This window comes from Passer montanus, unplaced genomic scaffold, assembly GCF_014805655.1.
Source record: "Passer montanus isolate IOZ18808 unplaced genomic scaffold, ASM1480565v1 scaffold21, whole genome shotgun sequence".
Taxonomy (NCBI): domain Eukaryota; kingdom Metazoa; phylum Chordata; class Aves; order Passeriformes; family Passeridae; genus Passer; species Passer montanus.
The window spans coordinates 9,575,853-9,592,585 of record NW_024366703.1 but is presented as its reverse complement, the minus strand read 5'-3'; the positions used below and the strand labels follow the sequence as shown (position 1 = coordinate 9,592,585).

The 16,733-nt window shown below is 40.8% G+C and overlaps 1 protein-coding gene across 5 annotated transcripts in view; it reads right to left on the bottom strand.

Annotated features, from left to right (window-relative positions):
* ADD3 (adducin 3) overlaps positions 1–16,733 on the bottom strand; it is a 91,972-nt gene that overhangs the window by 25,598 nt on the left and 49,641 nt on the right. Inside the window, exon 3 of one of the 5 annotated variants that reach the window (XM_039708977.1) lies at positions 14,344–14,501. The exons of 3 other annotated variants lie outside the window; for them this stretch is intronic. The gene's annotated coding sequence lies outside the window, so the exon portion shown is untranslated. Of the gene's footprint in view, positions 1–3,324; positions 3,664–14,343; positions 14,502–16,733 lie in introns of those variants that run through there. One more of the 5 variants, XM_039708976.1, reaches the window with a different exon arrangement.

Genomic DNA, 16,733 nt, shown 5'->3' with positions numbered 1-16,733 from the left:
CATCTTCAGAGGAAAAAAGCCCAAGTCAAGCAGTGTTCAACAGTGTGGTTTGACATTCCGGTATCAGTGGATCAGTGTCCTTGCTCTGTGGCACAGCTCACCCATCCCTCGTTTGTGTCACTGCAATTGCCATTTGGGGTATTCTGTGAACAGTGAGCCAACAGGAGCATCCAAACTGCCTCCTCTGTAATCTCACATATTTCCCAGGTGGAACACTGGGAATCCCTGTCAAAACCAGCTTCAGCAGCCCAAGCCCTCCTCCTGCCTGCAGCAAGTCCTTCCAGTCCTTGTAACACCCTCTACTGCTCAGCCACACCAGGACCCAGGCTGGCAGGAGGATGCAAACTGGTTTTCAGCCAGTTTCCCACACTGATTCCCAAATGGCTTTGCTGACATTGTAAGGGAGAACACAAGGATGAAATCCTGGGGCACTGCAACCCTGTAACCAAGTATGAAACCCCAGGGAGAAACCACCGACAGAGCTGGGAAAGCACTAGCAGGTAAGAGCCAAGAAAACTATGTCTATGACTTTCTTGTGTACGACAGATTATGATAAAATTTGGGTTGAGATGAAACACAAAAGTTCCTACAGTTTAATTGGTTTTGCTCTTCCTGCCTTTTTTTTTTCCACAGAAAGAGAGAAAAAGAAAACATCATCTGGGATGCAACATTATCCAGCTGCACACACAGAGCTCCCAGGAGGTACCTGGCATGCTGGATGAACATACCATGTTCTGGGATGTATAATTCACATCCTGGAGACAAGCTCCATGAACTCTGATGGCTTCATTCCAGAGGCTGAGGAAACACTTTGGTGAGTTTTGCATTTGCTGCTTGGGTGCAGTAGGAGTTCATTCAGCATTTGCTGACTGACCCTTGGAAAGCCTGGGATGTGTGATCAGTTTAGGGATGCTGGGGAGAAAACAAGGGGTTTGCTTCAAAGTGAGAGTTTGGGAAAAATCTGGTAGAAGTATGAACGGAGCTTAAGTTTTTCTAAAGAATTAACTCTTGGGATGGTGTCTGGGGATCTGACCACCACTCAGCTTAGGAAAAATACCCTTATAAATGTAATTGTGCGTTATGTCTGTGCTCCACTGCCCTGTACCTTCCCTTTCCCCCCTGCTCAAAATGGTGAGGTTTAAGAAGAAAAAGAAAACAAGCATCAGGAGAAAACATAAGACCATGAGATCACTGCCTAAATGCCACAAGGTAAGAAAATCTCGAGACCAGACCTGTCAGCCTTCACTGCTCTCCATCTGTGTTGGGATAAGAACCTCCATCTGAGCCAGAACAGACACCTTCCATCACCTGCAGGTAACTAAAAGCAGTCTAGAAAAGCAGACAGCAAGAGCCTTGCTTGAACTGGTGACCAGCTGTGCCTCCTGCTCTTTTCCTCCTTCCCTGGAGTTGTCTTATCTCACCGTTTATTTCCCTAAAACCTGAACTGTTAACCCCAAGTAGGAGACTTGCTCAGCTGCTGTTCAGCTCAGTTGGCTGGATCAAGTACATGCATGTCTGAACTTCAAAACACATTTATTGTTATTATTATAGGTTTATGGGACATAATTAGTTCAAGTCCATTACTTTACAATTCATTCTTACAGTGACAGAAAAGCCATTCATCTGTAAAAATGGCACAAATGTGACTGGCAATACCCAAAATCCACGAAAGAGATTTTTCTAATTGCCTTGAACTTTAGTTTTTCCTCTTCCCTTTCAGCCTGGTTTGTTACCTCTAGCCATTAAGATTACAACACTGAAGTCCTTGTAGTACAAAACCCCTCCATTACTGAACATAATATGGGTGTTGGGTCCAGTTGTTCTTATTAGGTCTGGTTCAATGCCTGCTCTGTTGGGCCCAGGCTGACTCTCATATAACCCCTACTGTTTCCTGGAAAATGTTCAAACAAATCAACCATTCTTTTATTATTTATTTGCATCTTCTATTGATTTTTTTTTTAAGAAAGAGGATATTTTTTAAAAATGCCATCAGCTTTAGGGGACCAAAAAATTAGTATCTCCTTCTCAGCATAGAACCAGCAATAAAACAAAAATGTTTACAGGAAATCCAGATCTCAACACCTACGAATTGTGATAGAGGATCCTCTTCCTCACCTTTTTTTTTTTTTTTAAATTGTGCATGTGTGATACTTGTGCCTAGAGAAGAAATCAGCTTTACTGCAAGGCTACTTTTGGCTTCCAACCCCTCCAATACTGTTTATGAATTAAAGAAAGTGAGGTACCACCTTCCTGAACAGTACTGGCTAACATTTCTTATGCATGCTCCAGAGTGGTTGCAGAGACTGAGGCACAGGTAGAAATCAGAGACCCTATGGAACAGCAACAAGACACTATATATATGTCAGAACAGAGAAACATACATAGAGAAATCAATTATAAATTTGGATCTGATTCTATCCTGGTGAGAGCCATCACTCTTGGTCTGCTGAGGCACACATTTTGGCCCACATTTTGACCTAACATGCACATGCTGACACACTAAAAAGAGATTCAAAGTTAAAGAAGAGCCCACACTTGGGATCACAGTTTGCCCACACTTGGTTCAATGGCTCCAATGTTGGGCCTAAGAACTGAAATTCAGAATGGATAAATTTTTGTTACACAGATTCCTCATCTCAGCTGAAAATACTTTTAAGGACCTGTAAAACAAAAAGGCTCACAAGGTCTTGCTACAACATAACTTGTTAATCTAACACCATTTCCCCCTCCGAGCTCTGCCCTCCTGGTTCATGCTGAACTGAATTCTGATACAAAAGAAAACAGGTCGTGTCCTCCAGTGCTTTGATGCCTTATATAGCTCATGGGTTTGGCTTCCATATCCTGTTCTGTATTTTACACCCGTAACTGGGCTACAGAGAGAAAGTAGAACATACTCCCTCTGCCAGGAAGCTGTTTATCTCTCTACTTAGGAGTAAGTCTTTTTTAATGAAAGCTTCAATTTTTTCCCAGGAACATGGAACTGTTGATTTTAGGTGGCAACATTACATCCTGAGCATCCCTATCTGACACTTTGTAAAATCTAAGTAACCTGCTGTGTTGCTTCTGTTGCAATAACTATTTTCAATGTATAATCACAAAAATAATAATGAGGTCAGAGAAACAAGAAGTATTAAAGTAAAAAAAAGTACAGGAGACCAAATGTGAGGAAAATGTATACTGAGAAACCCCCCCCAGAAAGCACTGACTTGATGTATTTATATCTTTCATAACGTATTGAATGTATATAAAAATAAATACCACCAGACAGAATAACAGCAAAGGGACCAAATTATTAGATCACCTAGCAACAGAACATTAACCTACCTTTTATGCTGATCTTTTCTGGCTGGTTTCAGACATCTCCATTTTCTCTATGCAGTGCAATCCATCTTACTGAGAGTTCCCAGCAGTGCAAGCCAGCAGTGTGTGCACGGCATCATTAACTGGTGTGACTGATCTGGGGTCTGAGCACTCGGGCTGGGCTACCCCGCATCGGAGCGGCTCCTCTCAGGAGCACGTCAAGCTGTTCTGCTCCTGCAATGTCTCGCCTGCTTGTTTGTAAGGAACAGTCTGCTCTCTCTCCTCCCAGCCCCCCCTCCAATATCTTGTCTGCCAGGAGACTTGTTGGAAGCAAACTGGGCGTCTCTTGATCTCAGTTCCAGCCTCCCCATGAAACAGGTTCCAGTCTGAATCAAAGACTTGGCTTCAGCAAACACCGTCAGCTACGTACGTCAGCTGGCAGCAGCACACACACTTCAGGAATATGGGGGAATGGTTCAGAGGGATGGGGAAGTGTGTAGGAGAATGTGGACTGAGAAGAGGGTCACCAATGTTATCTTCTGGCACTAGAAAGTTAACTGTTCACCCTCCCTCCTACATATTTTACTAATGACACAGAAATGAATAATTGCAACTCGTTTAAGGTAAAAAAGATAATTTGGATAAGCACCTCAAAATTAAATTAATTCTGAAATTCACCTGATAGGGACATCAAATACCATAAATATCTGAGCTGAAAATTTTTCTTTTTCTTTTTATCTTACAATGGATTTGGGGTTTTCTTACTTTATACATTGTTCAGGTGAGTAAGATGTGTGTTCAGATGTCAGCATTTCCTAAACGCAATTTGTAGAACTGGAAATAACTAGATAGGTAGCATTTGTTCAAAATTTTATTAACCGATTTTACTAATACACAGGAATTCCTTACCCTAGCACTCAAGCCAAGCTACACCCTTAAATTGACACAAATTAATTTGCATTTTAAAATAGTCATATCTTCTCCTAGCCTGCCCAGTCATTCAATCTTTCTCCCTTTATCACATCTTCAGATTCAAACTAGAAAATGCTTGTAAGGGTTTTTAAAGCTGGTTTGGATTTTATTAAATGGATTAATTTAATAATCAGCTGTATCAGTTACCCTGCCAGATAACTGCATATCTACACAAATGTTTGTTCTGAAATAAAGATAATGATGATACAGGAGTGTCAAACACCATTTCTTCCAGTAGCAATGCAGCCATAAACAATTTGTCATACTACAGCCCAAACTGGTTACTAATCAAACAGTCTAATCCAGCACTGCATATTTAAGTCCCTCTGCTTTTAAACAGAGCAAGCTAATTTAATGTCCATCTCTTTTCAGACACCACGGTAAAGAGACTGTATGGCAGCAAGATATATTTTTTTCCTAAGAAATAAGCACTTGAATGCATTGGAACCTTGTTTTTGTGTTGCTGTGTTAAATCTAAAGCATTATTTTTTTCCCAGTTACATCACGCAATGTTAAAGTCAACACAAATAGTCAAGCTGTGCAACTCACACTTTACTCAGTGTAAACTGGAACGGAGCCAGACACACTTTATTGTCAAGAAGTGAGAACTAAGTGGGTCGCTGACAGCCACACAGAACATGAGAATTTGAGGCCTGTAGCTTTACCTTTAACTGCAGGGATGATGTTTTTTATCTGTTAAGGAAGGTTCCTTATAATGCACTCAGCCTGTAGCAGGTGCAGTCTGCACCTCCACATTTGCAGCCCGGCCTGCCAACATTTTTCAGCACAAGTGGGGAAAAAACTTCCAGAGCCCAGAATGCTGGTTTGATGTATCCAATATGCTCTACCACATGGCCATAAACGCTATTTGCATGCGTGGAGTCTCATAAATGAACTTGCATGCTTAACTCTGTAGACACAAACTATTTCCTTTACGGCTGCATGAGTTTTTCATGTAAAAAAAGGGAGGGAACCCTTGATAAGGAAGTTATCCAGTCACCCTTTTCTGAGAGTCAGTATGATAAAAGATAAAACCAGTCTCAAAAGCACAACCCTGGGAGTTCAGATCCAAGGTCCACCCTGCCCACTGTGGAACCCCTTTGTGCCAAGGAAAGGCAGTACATAACCGGGATGTTGCCATCAATGCACTGTGTGACACCTGAGCAGCCAGCAGTGCAATGGTTTCCTTGCTCTGCTCCATGAAATGTTTTCTTGTTTTACACAAAAACTGTTAAGATTGTGCAGACAATATGAACATTTTGAGATTATGGTGTTCTGTACACACAACATGCAAGTCAGAACAAACCCAGTCACACATGCAAACTAGTTACAGAGAAGTAGCAGAGGAGGAATACAGAGTTTGTTGGTGAAACAATTCACACAGATGACAATGAAAAGCACTTTATTTTTAAAGACACACCCCTGCTTATCTACATAATCACTTGTACTTAAGTCACCTAAAAATATTTCACGAGTTAGTAGACAAGAGAGCTAAATTAAAAGATTATGTTCTGGTAGCACTTATCCGTATTAAGCTGTGAAAGTAGGCACACACACATAGCCCACACACAGAGAGAACGGCTGAACAATGTCCCTGTGTCACCTGAAAAACACGAAACCTGGGTTCCTCCACAGTATAAAATAAGAACTTCTCTGTGAAAAGAAAACTTAACTGAAAAAACTGATGGCAGTCACAGCCTTCCATATTTTGCAACACTCTCCCTCTCTTGCAAAGTCTCCAGCTTTCTCTGGTGACTTTTTTCTTGGGCTATCCCTGACCTGCACACATGCAGGGGAAAACAATTCTACTTTATATAGAGATCTACATAAGGTTATGGAGCAGAAAAAATAGGTCTGTTATAGAAATACGTTTTTTGAAATCCATTGATTCACATCAAGCTGGATAGAGCCATTTGGAGTAACACAGACTACTCCCAGTAACCTGCAGGAGCCCTCCTGGGTCACTGGTACAATGTGTGACATTGGAGAGCAGGGAAACCTCTTATCAGTCCCAGGGCACATGAAAAGTCTTGGTGATTTATGGCAGTTTGATTATCCTGAGAAATGTCATGGCCAAAGCAGCTGCCTCCTGGGTTTTGCTGGAGGGTCAGAGGCTGTGATGGTGGGCAATCCAGATGATGGACATGAGGCAACTGCTGGATTTTACAAATATTTACACCAACAACCGATCCTGTGTATGGTAGCACACAGCCAAACCTTTTTATAGTCCAAACCCCTGGAGTTCCTCTCTCTTCACATCAAATCCTGACCTTTAGCACCACCGACAGCTCAGTGTAGACCCCGTTTAAGACCACCACCGTGCACTGACCATACGGAATTGCAGCTCAACGCCCTCCGTAACTCACAAGTAAGCACTGGGAAACCTGGCCAACAGCTAATCTCAGTAGAACAATTGTAACTGGAAACTTGAAGAAAAGATGAAATTGTGCCAGGTCTTCGATCATACAGTCTTCAGGACAAATTGTATCTTTATTAATATAATGCACCACACCCTGCACAACTCACCCCAGTTCATCTTGGGATCTCTGAATCACTCTTCCATAAATTTTATATGGAGAGCAATAACATAAATCACATTAATACACCAATATCAGCTTGACCATGTCAAAATAAACTGGCTAGCTTCTCAAAAAAGGAATTTTAACATTTCACTGACTTATACATAATTCTCACATTAAACAGAAATGAAGATAATTTCAAAAAGCTGATTTATGATAGCTATAGTTAAAACTCAAAATATTTTAGATAAAACAACACAACTACATGTATTGATTTCACACATGAAGAACAGGCTTAGTGTAAATGTTACTGCTGTCTTAAGGTTTTAAACTAGAATTACAAATAATAATTTTAGGGATTGATGAAAGTGTGAGACAAATGATGCCAGCCAAGCCCACGCCTGACTGTACAGCAGGCACATTGCCACTGACTGTCCATGAGCAAGGGAAAAAACCTTAGGCATTGTGAGAAGAGAGCTATCCCCTTACTCTAGCAAATGCTTAAAAAAAGCAAGCTCAGATTGAGGTGTAGAGGGAAGGCTTGTTAATAGGACTAACAGCTTATATCAGCCATGAGATGGCACAAGGGACAAAAAACTGTAAATCACTATTCACAGATTATACTGAGAGTGTCTTTTCTCACCCCATTCAAGGCTCCAAGACTTTCTTTTTTCTCCATTACCAAAATTAGTCTTGCTTTAGCATATGGGACATTTTTTTCCCTCCTTGGTCCATTTACAAACAAATGTTTGTGACTGTCAAAACACAACAAGGGAAAACTTAACAAACACACAGAACTTGATGAAGGTTATAGTTGCATCCCTAATACTTACAAAATTATCATCTTTAGAGGACTTAAGTTACACATACCTTATGCTACAATTTTTCATGTTCTCCTGGCTGCCTTGAGGCAATCCTGCCACTCCCAGTGAATGTGTTTCAGTCCCCCACCCCTGAAAATACCATTCCCTAATTGTGCTAAGCACACCTCTCCATGAAGCTTGAGTCTACAGTGGTTACACAAAGGCTTCAGGGTTAAAAATAATCTGGGGGAGGAGAGCAGGGGAAAGTGTGGAGCAGAGCAGAGCAGGGCCACAAGGACCTGGCTGATCTACTCAAAAGTTCAAAAGGCAACTACTTTATTAGCTGCGTTCACAGCATGTTGCTTTAATTATCCTTCCCAGGGAAATCCAGGGATTTACAGTAGTGAGAAACACTTTTTCTCTTTATAGTCAAATGGTTAATATTGTTTTCAGCTTGCTTGAAAATAATAAACTCTCCCAACAAACTGCCCAACTAGCATATGCAGAAAATTTCACGTGCATTCATAGTTTAACCTATACAAATATGCACATCAATCTCAATTGACTCGGCCTGAACTTGACCTCCTTCTTGTCTCTGCCATCTTCTACTCATGGTACTAGAAAAGCAAATTGAATTTACTGAGCCAAAGATCTTCTACACCTTCAGGAATGGAAAACTATTCCCCTGAATTTCAAGCAAGCCCAGCTGATGGCAGAGGGTCACTTTGGACTTAACCACAGCACTGAACAGAGAAGCAGATGTGCCCAGAGCAGCAGCCAGCACATCTCTGAACAAGTGCTCAAGATTTACTAACAAAAGCTTTGGTAAGACAAACAGCGAGGGGTAGGGTGAGTCAGCAGCAAGCCCAGTAGTAAGAGCAGCATTTTAAAAGTCAAAAGCAGAATACATAAATATTTAATAATTAGGTTACTATTATTTTCCAGTACAAGCAAGCAATTATGTACTGTTATCCCATAATTCTCCTCCTCCATCATCACTTGTAAGCACTGAAAACTTGGATAAAATAAAAGACACTCCACAGCAAACTACTCTGGTATTACAAAGCATGGCTGCATCCTGGCATGCTACACAAAATCATGGGGACTTGCACACATTGTGATTGTTCTTAGAATGTAACACCAGCTGACACTGAACACTTGTCCTAGAGATTCAAACCATGCTCTCCTTTGATCTCAGTTGCATGGAGGATGACTATTTCACGTCTAAAGAGGAGATGGTCCAATGTACTGAGAACAGAACTTCCCAGCAGCCAAGGTGGTACAAGCAACCATCCCCCCCAGACTGCTTCAGAAGACACTCACTTTATACTACAGCATTGCCATGCAAGTGAGCAATGCAGAAAAGCTTCCTGGTTTCTCCTCTAACCAGGGACTTGAAGAAGCTGCAGCAGCAGTAACTCAGAATTCCAGCTGCAAAGACTCTGTCATAATTTTGAAGGTACATGCAGCACTAAAGACTCTCCCTCAAATCCTCTCCCCAAACAATTCTTCCAATTTTGCCTTCTACTGGGTTTTTTTGTTTGTAATTTCAACAATATTCTGAAGCCAACAAATATATTAGATGGATCTGTCTTCTATTTAAACTTAAATATTTAAAAGTAATTTTATTTGAATTTCCAAAGAAGCTAATTGAAATGCTATTGGCTTGTTTGCAAATAAACCTGTGTATGTTTATACTGGGTGGTAGTATCTGTTAACCCATGGGCTGAAGTTCAGAGACTAAAATGTAGGGGCAAATTCTTCTCTCAACTCTAACATTAAGAATTAAAAGCAACAAATTTAAAAGTCAATTAGTGATTTAAAAAAAAAATACATTATGTTCTGAGCTTTGGTGATGCTTTTTCCTCCTCAATATTTGAATAACTGATGGAAATGATCCTATGTAAACAGCATTTCACCTTACACCATAAGAAAATTATTCATGATACAAAAAAATGAGGCTATGGAGATTCCATCTACTTGACGAATAAAGGTAAGTAAAATTTTTCTAGGTTTTTCAGGTTTTTTTTCACTTTTGTGTTGGGTGCTTTGTGGGCTTTTAATAAACATCTGTAAAAACCCAACATTGTTCAAAGAATTAAAGAACTCCATGCAGGAACATGCCCAAAAAATACCACAAAACTTGATTAATATAGTGCTGAATAGTAGGTGATTAGATGCTTGCCAAGGGATCCTTCATGACAGCTCTCACAGACGTGCTGGAATGCTGTGGAGGACAGCACTGACCCAGGGCAGCCAGAGCTCTGCCTTAACCACAGTGGGGATGAGGAGGAACCACATCTCTTTTTTTTGGAACTCATTTCTTAATCCAAAGAGGAAAAAAGGAATCTGCAAGACAGATCTGGTCTCGGGAGTTTGATCTCAAAGATTTCTGGAAGAATAGGAGTAGGTGCTGCTTTTAGAGTTGGGCAGTACTTAGATTTATTTTTTTCCTGTAAGATGTGTTCCTCTAACTTGCTAATTTATGGCATCATTTTGGGCAGGGAGATAGCTGGATTTCTATTTTTATTTTAATTACTGAGTGATGCTTCCAGTATGCATTGAAACAAGCACGTAAGATACCATTTGGTGTTGCTGTGGGTTTATAATTTCGTTCTTTTTAATTATCTGGCAAATTGCTAAGGAATTTTGATTTTGGCCTGCCTCATCAGTACACGTTTCTCTCTGTGATAAACTATCAAAACTAATCAAAGTTTGTACTGAAAGGCAGTCAGTATGATGTGATGAAAGCACACAAAGTTTTATGTTATATGAACAGACTTTTTCCTGAGAGTTCTGGCTTCAAACTCAGAAAAGTGGAATTCATAATGAGAAACACTCCTACCTGGCACAAAACCCCCATACCTCAGAGAGTGCAATTATACAATTATGCTGGATGAAACTTGAAGAAAGGTTTTCATTACATCTATCCGTGTTCATTTTCATGTCATATTCAACACGTTGTTTGTAACTGTGTGATACTGGACTGGGAGACCAGTGGTTTCCAGAAGACTAAATGGATGGTTTATTTTTTGAAGTTATTTTTAACTGTCACATTCACGAGGCACTGGATATGAAGCCTTCAATAATTATACATCTGATATATAAATAGCAAAACATGAGAAATAAGTAAACAAATAAACCTTCCTGGCCACTCTTGGCATGGTGCAGCAGGTTGTGGGCATGCCTGGCTGTCCTAAAGTAAATCAGCAGCCATCCTGAGCTAACACCACATTCCACCTTTTCATTCTTTGTTAGAAATTGTCTCCCACAACAGTAAGTTCTCCAAGTTGGCTGTTTCATTCTTGTATTCACAAAAAGTAAGTGCTGCCTTGTGTAATTATGACAGCACTTTCACAAGTTCAGAAACACAATGCCTTAATGTCACTTGTCTATTTAAGATTTTAATATTTTATACACCTAAAAGGTATTTGCCCCTTTAGCAGGAAAGTATGTTTTAGTCTTTAAAACTGAGAATTTAAATTATCTCTTGATTCTGCAAACTCGTGATCAAGTTCAGTTAATTATCTACACTTAACCTGGATTTTTTTTAGTCAGTGCCCTATAGTCAGATGGACTGAGCAACTTGTATTTCAGGTACTGAGGATGCTGCTCAGCATCAAAATCCTACATCTTTAACCACATACCCGTTTCTGTAAAGCACCAGAAAATAATGTTTTTACCTTTGTACCAAGTTTGGCTTAAAGTAACCAGGTTCAAAAGTTAAGTGGCAGGAATTAATACATGCATAGTGTGGTCAGGTGAGCTCTCATTTTCATAGAGCAGCAGGTGAACAAGCAGTACCTGGACCTCTCTGACCTGCAGCATGAGCCCAGACACAGATTAAGCCATTTAAAATAACCTCCCATGATAATTAAGCTGAAGTTGTGAACAAGCATAATTTTGCAAACGTGGACTATCAAAGGGGAACTTGGATATAGAAGAACCAATAATTTTCTTTCTTCTTAATGAGCAACATTTGTGCCCACGGTGGGAGTACTTCTGAAACATGAACAAAGCAATAGGTATGTTTGGAAATTTAAACTTGTAGGTTAAATTTAAAAACAGCATGAACCCTCAAAGCATACTCAAGTCTAGCCAGTGCTAAAACTGGTATCTATAAATAGCATAAGTTCATTGTTCTGAGAGGAGACCAGCATTCAAAATTCTCCATGTGCCAGTGAGCAATGACCCAAGTTAGTTCTACCTGAGCAATAAAAGCACTCAAAAAAAAGAGAAATGTACTAGTAGGGGTTGAATTTTTTTTTTGTGCTCTCCTCTTCCATTTCCAGTTGCATCATCATCACTAACAGAAAGATAAGTCAATTCAAATAATGACACTCAAGTGATCTCGTGTTAAAAAAAAAAAAAAAAGAGAACCACATTTTCATTGTGATTCTTGTGTCTCATCTGACCTCCTCAGTACAATCACGAAAAAGACAAGGGGGAGGAGGGGAAGGAGAAAAAACAAAAAGACCAAACCAAAAAACTGAACAAATTGCTGCACAGGCTCCGAATATCAGTTAAGAAATATAGCTGCCCTGAAACATTTAAAGAGAATATAAAAGGGCCTCTACAATAGTATAACCTTTGCCTCTGTCTGCCAGCATCACAGTTTACACGGTTTCCATGGAAACCCTCTGCAAACATATGAATGTGCTTGTTGCGTTAGATGTCGAACAGAAAATCCTTTGTGGCAACTCTGGAGGGCCATGGCCAGTGCCAACCTCCCAGTGGAATAATGCCCTTCACTATGCCTTGCCCAGCAGGCTCATGACACACTCGCTCACATGGCACAGCTGCTGCCACTGCTTGTTTTTCCCCAACTGATAAAAAAAGAGGAAAAAAAAAAGTGCACATCATAACCATTAAAAATTTCCTCCTCCATGGAGAGCCCGTTTTGCCTTCACCAAACTGACAGCAAAGTCTTTGGTTCTGGACCCTCACATGCAATGCAGGAACTGTTCAGTGAGGACTGACTGGGAGGCTTCCAGCAGGGCATTGGGAATACATTTGCATATTGAGTAGATAGCTACCCAGGAAGGGGATGCCACAATTCTTCATTATTATGTGCTTTGAGAAAAACACATTAAAAATACACATAAAACCTCAGCATGCAATAGGTACACCAGTCCAGAATATAAAACTAGTTTCATCACATTATTTCTCATCATGGAAAGACCAACTGACCTACAAATAACTCACTTGATGGGCTCCTCTTTCAGCCCCGGAGGCAGGAAAATTCTACCCAAGACAGTGAAGTGTCATCAGGAGGGGTGGTTTCTTTTTTTTGTTGTTAGGGCTATATGTGTAAGTGAAAGCTGAAGAACTAAAAAAATGGCTTCTGCTTTACAAAAGAGGAGTATTGCTACTGGCAAACACCTGAATGTTGTGTCCCTTCTGGATTTTCTCAAAATTCATGTCTACTCTGTAGCTCTACATATGTTACCAACACTGAAATATGAGCGCTTCTAATATAAGAGCACCTTTAAGACCAGCAGCATACATACCTGGAACATACCTTGTTTGTAAGCTAAAACATTGCCCTACACCCTTATTCCTCTGAAAAAACAAATTTCTGGTACAGGAAATCAGACATTAGAAAAAGCTTCTTCAGCCAGAGGGTGGCTGGGCACTGGAATAGCTCCCCAGGGCAGTGCTCACAGCACCAAGTCTGACAGAGTTCAAGAAGTGCTTGGACAATGTTCTTGGGCACATTTTGTGATTCTGGGGGATGTTTCTTTGCAGGGCCAAGAATTTGACTTGATTTTTGTGCATCCCTTCCAACTCAGTCTGTTCTGTGATCCTGGGACTCTAACTTCTGAGATATCAATGGCATAATCTACCTAAATTGCTCATCAATGTGCACAGCTTCAGGGGGATGACCTTCAGGGAGGATGACACCTCCAAAGGCCACATTTAAGATCAAAGTCTTTGGACCCTGCATGGGATGTGAAACCCTAACTGTGCCATTCCATATGGTGGAATATAGAACTGGGGAGGTCAGCACCTTTCTGCTTGTGACCAGACACTTCACCTGCCATTCAGCCATTTCCAGCCACTTTTACTGTCAGTGGCAAAAACCAGCAAAGTAACAGTTTTGTCTTAAAAGCTGAAGAATGAAGGAAAACAGATTTTGTACTAGAAAGAGAAAACAAACTGAATGCTTTCAACTTTGCCAGCTCTCAGTTTTTGTGTTTGCTTCTTTCCCTTTCCCAGAGACGGCCCTGAGGGGAAGCCCTCCCTGCTCCCTCATGGCCGCCCTCACCTCACAGCCACCACCAGCCCAGGCCCCCGGGCAGCAGCTGCCAAATTAACTCTGAGGGCAGCCAGTCTCTCCTTTTAGCCTCGCCTGCAGAACACAGCACCGTGGGGTCACTCAAAGCCCGTGTTGTTCCAATGCTCTAATAACCCATTGTTCCCCCGCGGTCGCCTCAGCGAGATAAAACGAAAGGCCGCGTTTTCCGAGGGTAAGCGAATTCCCACTGCCAGCCAAGGGCTCGGCCTCACATGGGGCCAGCCCATCCTGCGGCTCAGCGGGGACGTGGTGGGTTTGTTTTTGTTAGTGGGGGTTTGCAGGAACATCTGCTCAGTGAAGGGATGGTGTGGGTCTCACCATCGCCTTCCCTGAGGGGCTGTGGGAGCAAAGCCGTGTTTGCTCCCTCTGCACTCAGTAAAGATACTGCATTGACAGTCCCACAGCTAAAATCTGCCTCCCACCTGCTGGATGTTTATAATCTGCTTCCTACCTGGGGTTGCAGAAAGATTGACAATCTAATGGTTTCTACTGTAAGTTTCACAGGAGAGGGGAGCCACAGCATGGGCTCAGGGCAGAGAGCCCCCAGAGCAGGGCTGGAGTACCCCCAGCATCACATCCACCAGACTCCAGGTACACAGCGTGTAAGCACTGGGATGGGAGAAAGGACACAACAGGCAGAAATTAGTCCAACAATACAGGAAATTATAAGATTGAAAAGTCACTAGTTTTATATTTTCACCACATCCTCTCGTCCAGTAATGAAGTTCGCTGAACATCATTAACATTCCGCTAATGAGACATCCAACTGCCCAGAACAGCAGTAACGAACATGAGCTCTGTTTCCACCAAATCTACCAGAAAGATTTTTAAGGGTCTGCTTTCCCACTGACACGAACACATGACTCCCATTAGCCTTAATAAAGGAACAGTGCATTCAGTGGGAGAGAAACTTCCCAAGGTTGCATAACTGAACTGCAGCATGCTCAAGACGCAGTATAGACTGCTAAGAGAAGTTAGCAGTCCCAAAACTGCAGGGACAGGCCAAATTCTTCCATTACTTTGCCATTAACTTTTGTCATAGTTCAGACTTCCTTGCTTTAGGCAGTGAGAGTACTCAAAGCTTTTTTTATGACCGAGAAAATGGAAACATAATTTTTTTTAATGGAAAAGCAAATCAGACAGTGGGATGTTTAAGTTCTATTTTTAGGCTGAAATAAATTAACTTCAGATATGCACTTTGTTAATGCATTGTCCCTACATACTATTCTTGACTCCATGGTACATAAATTCTTACTTTTCTAACAATGCAAATTTGTTGACAGGATGACAGGTTAAAGTTTATCTTTCAGGCTGCTTCCCTTGCCCCAGTCACAAAAATCTAGTTATGTCAATTTATGTCCCTTTCAGTGCTCAGTGAGGCGAGGAAATGGAGTGGAGTGCCAGAATGTGGAAACAATGCAAAAAAACTAATGCCAGAACTTAGTATCTGCCTCCTAGGCTAAGCTCTGCTCGCCCTCACAAAGCTTTGGGATTAATATTGTGTATCTCAAAACTGTGCTTAAGAAAAACCTTCATTCCAGATGTTGAAAGCATGATTAATCTACTGAAAGTTAGAAGCTTTTTGTTCATTGCTTCTCCCCAGTTTATATATTTTAAAATACTTGGGCACTTAGCTCTTGTTTTTTTTTTCTCTTTGACCAGGGTGCATGTATGCTTTTGAATACTAGAAAATTGAATTTAATAGACAATTTAAAACTAGTTGGTCATGCCTTTACCATAAGAATCTCTCTGATTCTGGAGTAATGAAAGAATCTGATGTAATTGAAGAAATTCAATATAATTGCAGCATACATTAATGAAGGCTGTCTCATGCACTCTGCTATAGCTTTAAATGAGAGTAGACTTCTCTATTATCTATCACATTGTAATGACTAATATGTCAGAATATCTAGTCTGCTACTACTCACACAGATGATAAAAACTCATTAGCACACATACTCACACAAGTTGAACTACTTTGATACAGTAAAGAGAGATGGGGAACTACAGTGCAACAATAATTGTTGTAACTGTGTGACCAGTAATGAGCTGTTTTAGAGAGCCATCTGTTTAAACATATCAAGATTACCTACCTATAAAAAACCTCAAACCCAACAACAATTTAAAAAAAAACAATCCCAAACCAAACTCAGCCACAAACCAAAATATAATTGATTAATTTTATTTCACAGACTTAAAAGCTCAAAGGTACAGGGACCCATGGTACTGCAGCACAGTGGAATCAGCCCTGTGCCCCATGTGGCTATGCTCACTTTAGCTGCCAACAAACACTCAAAACTCTGAGCCCAGTCCTACTGAGTCTGGTGTTCTACTTGGCTTAAGCAGAAGCAAAATCAGATCTCATTTCCTTAAAAAAAAAAACCAAAACCAACAACAACAAAAATCCAACAAGTCCCAACCCATCCCATAACATACAGAATGACCACTTTAACAGACTGATTTATGGATACATGATACTAACTACAGTGGGAAACTCCATTCAAACAGAGAAACTGTAACTCACCAGTCATGTCACAACACTGAAGATAAAATCATGCTGGTGTCAAATAGAAGACACTCAAATTACAAGACAACTATCTGCAGCATCCATCCCCAACCATTCTGTCAAACACACAACTGCAATAGCACAAAGCATCTTTATGACAGGAATAAAAGGCTCTTTAAATGCTCCTTTTATTTTTTATTGAATGAACCCACTCTTACACAAAGTTCACTCAACGATGTCTCGAGCTAAAGCTCTGCCAAACCCTGTATTTCATTAGTCAACTATGGCTTGTCAGTCACATACAGAACAATCTGAAGTATTTATTGACTGCATAC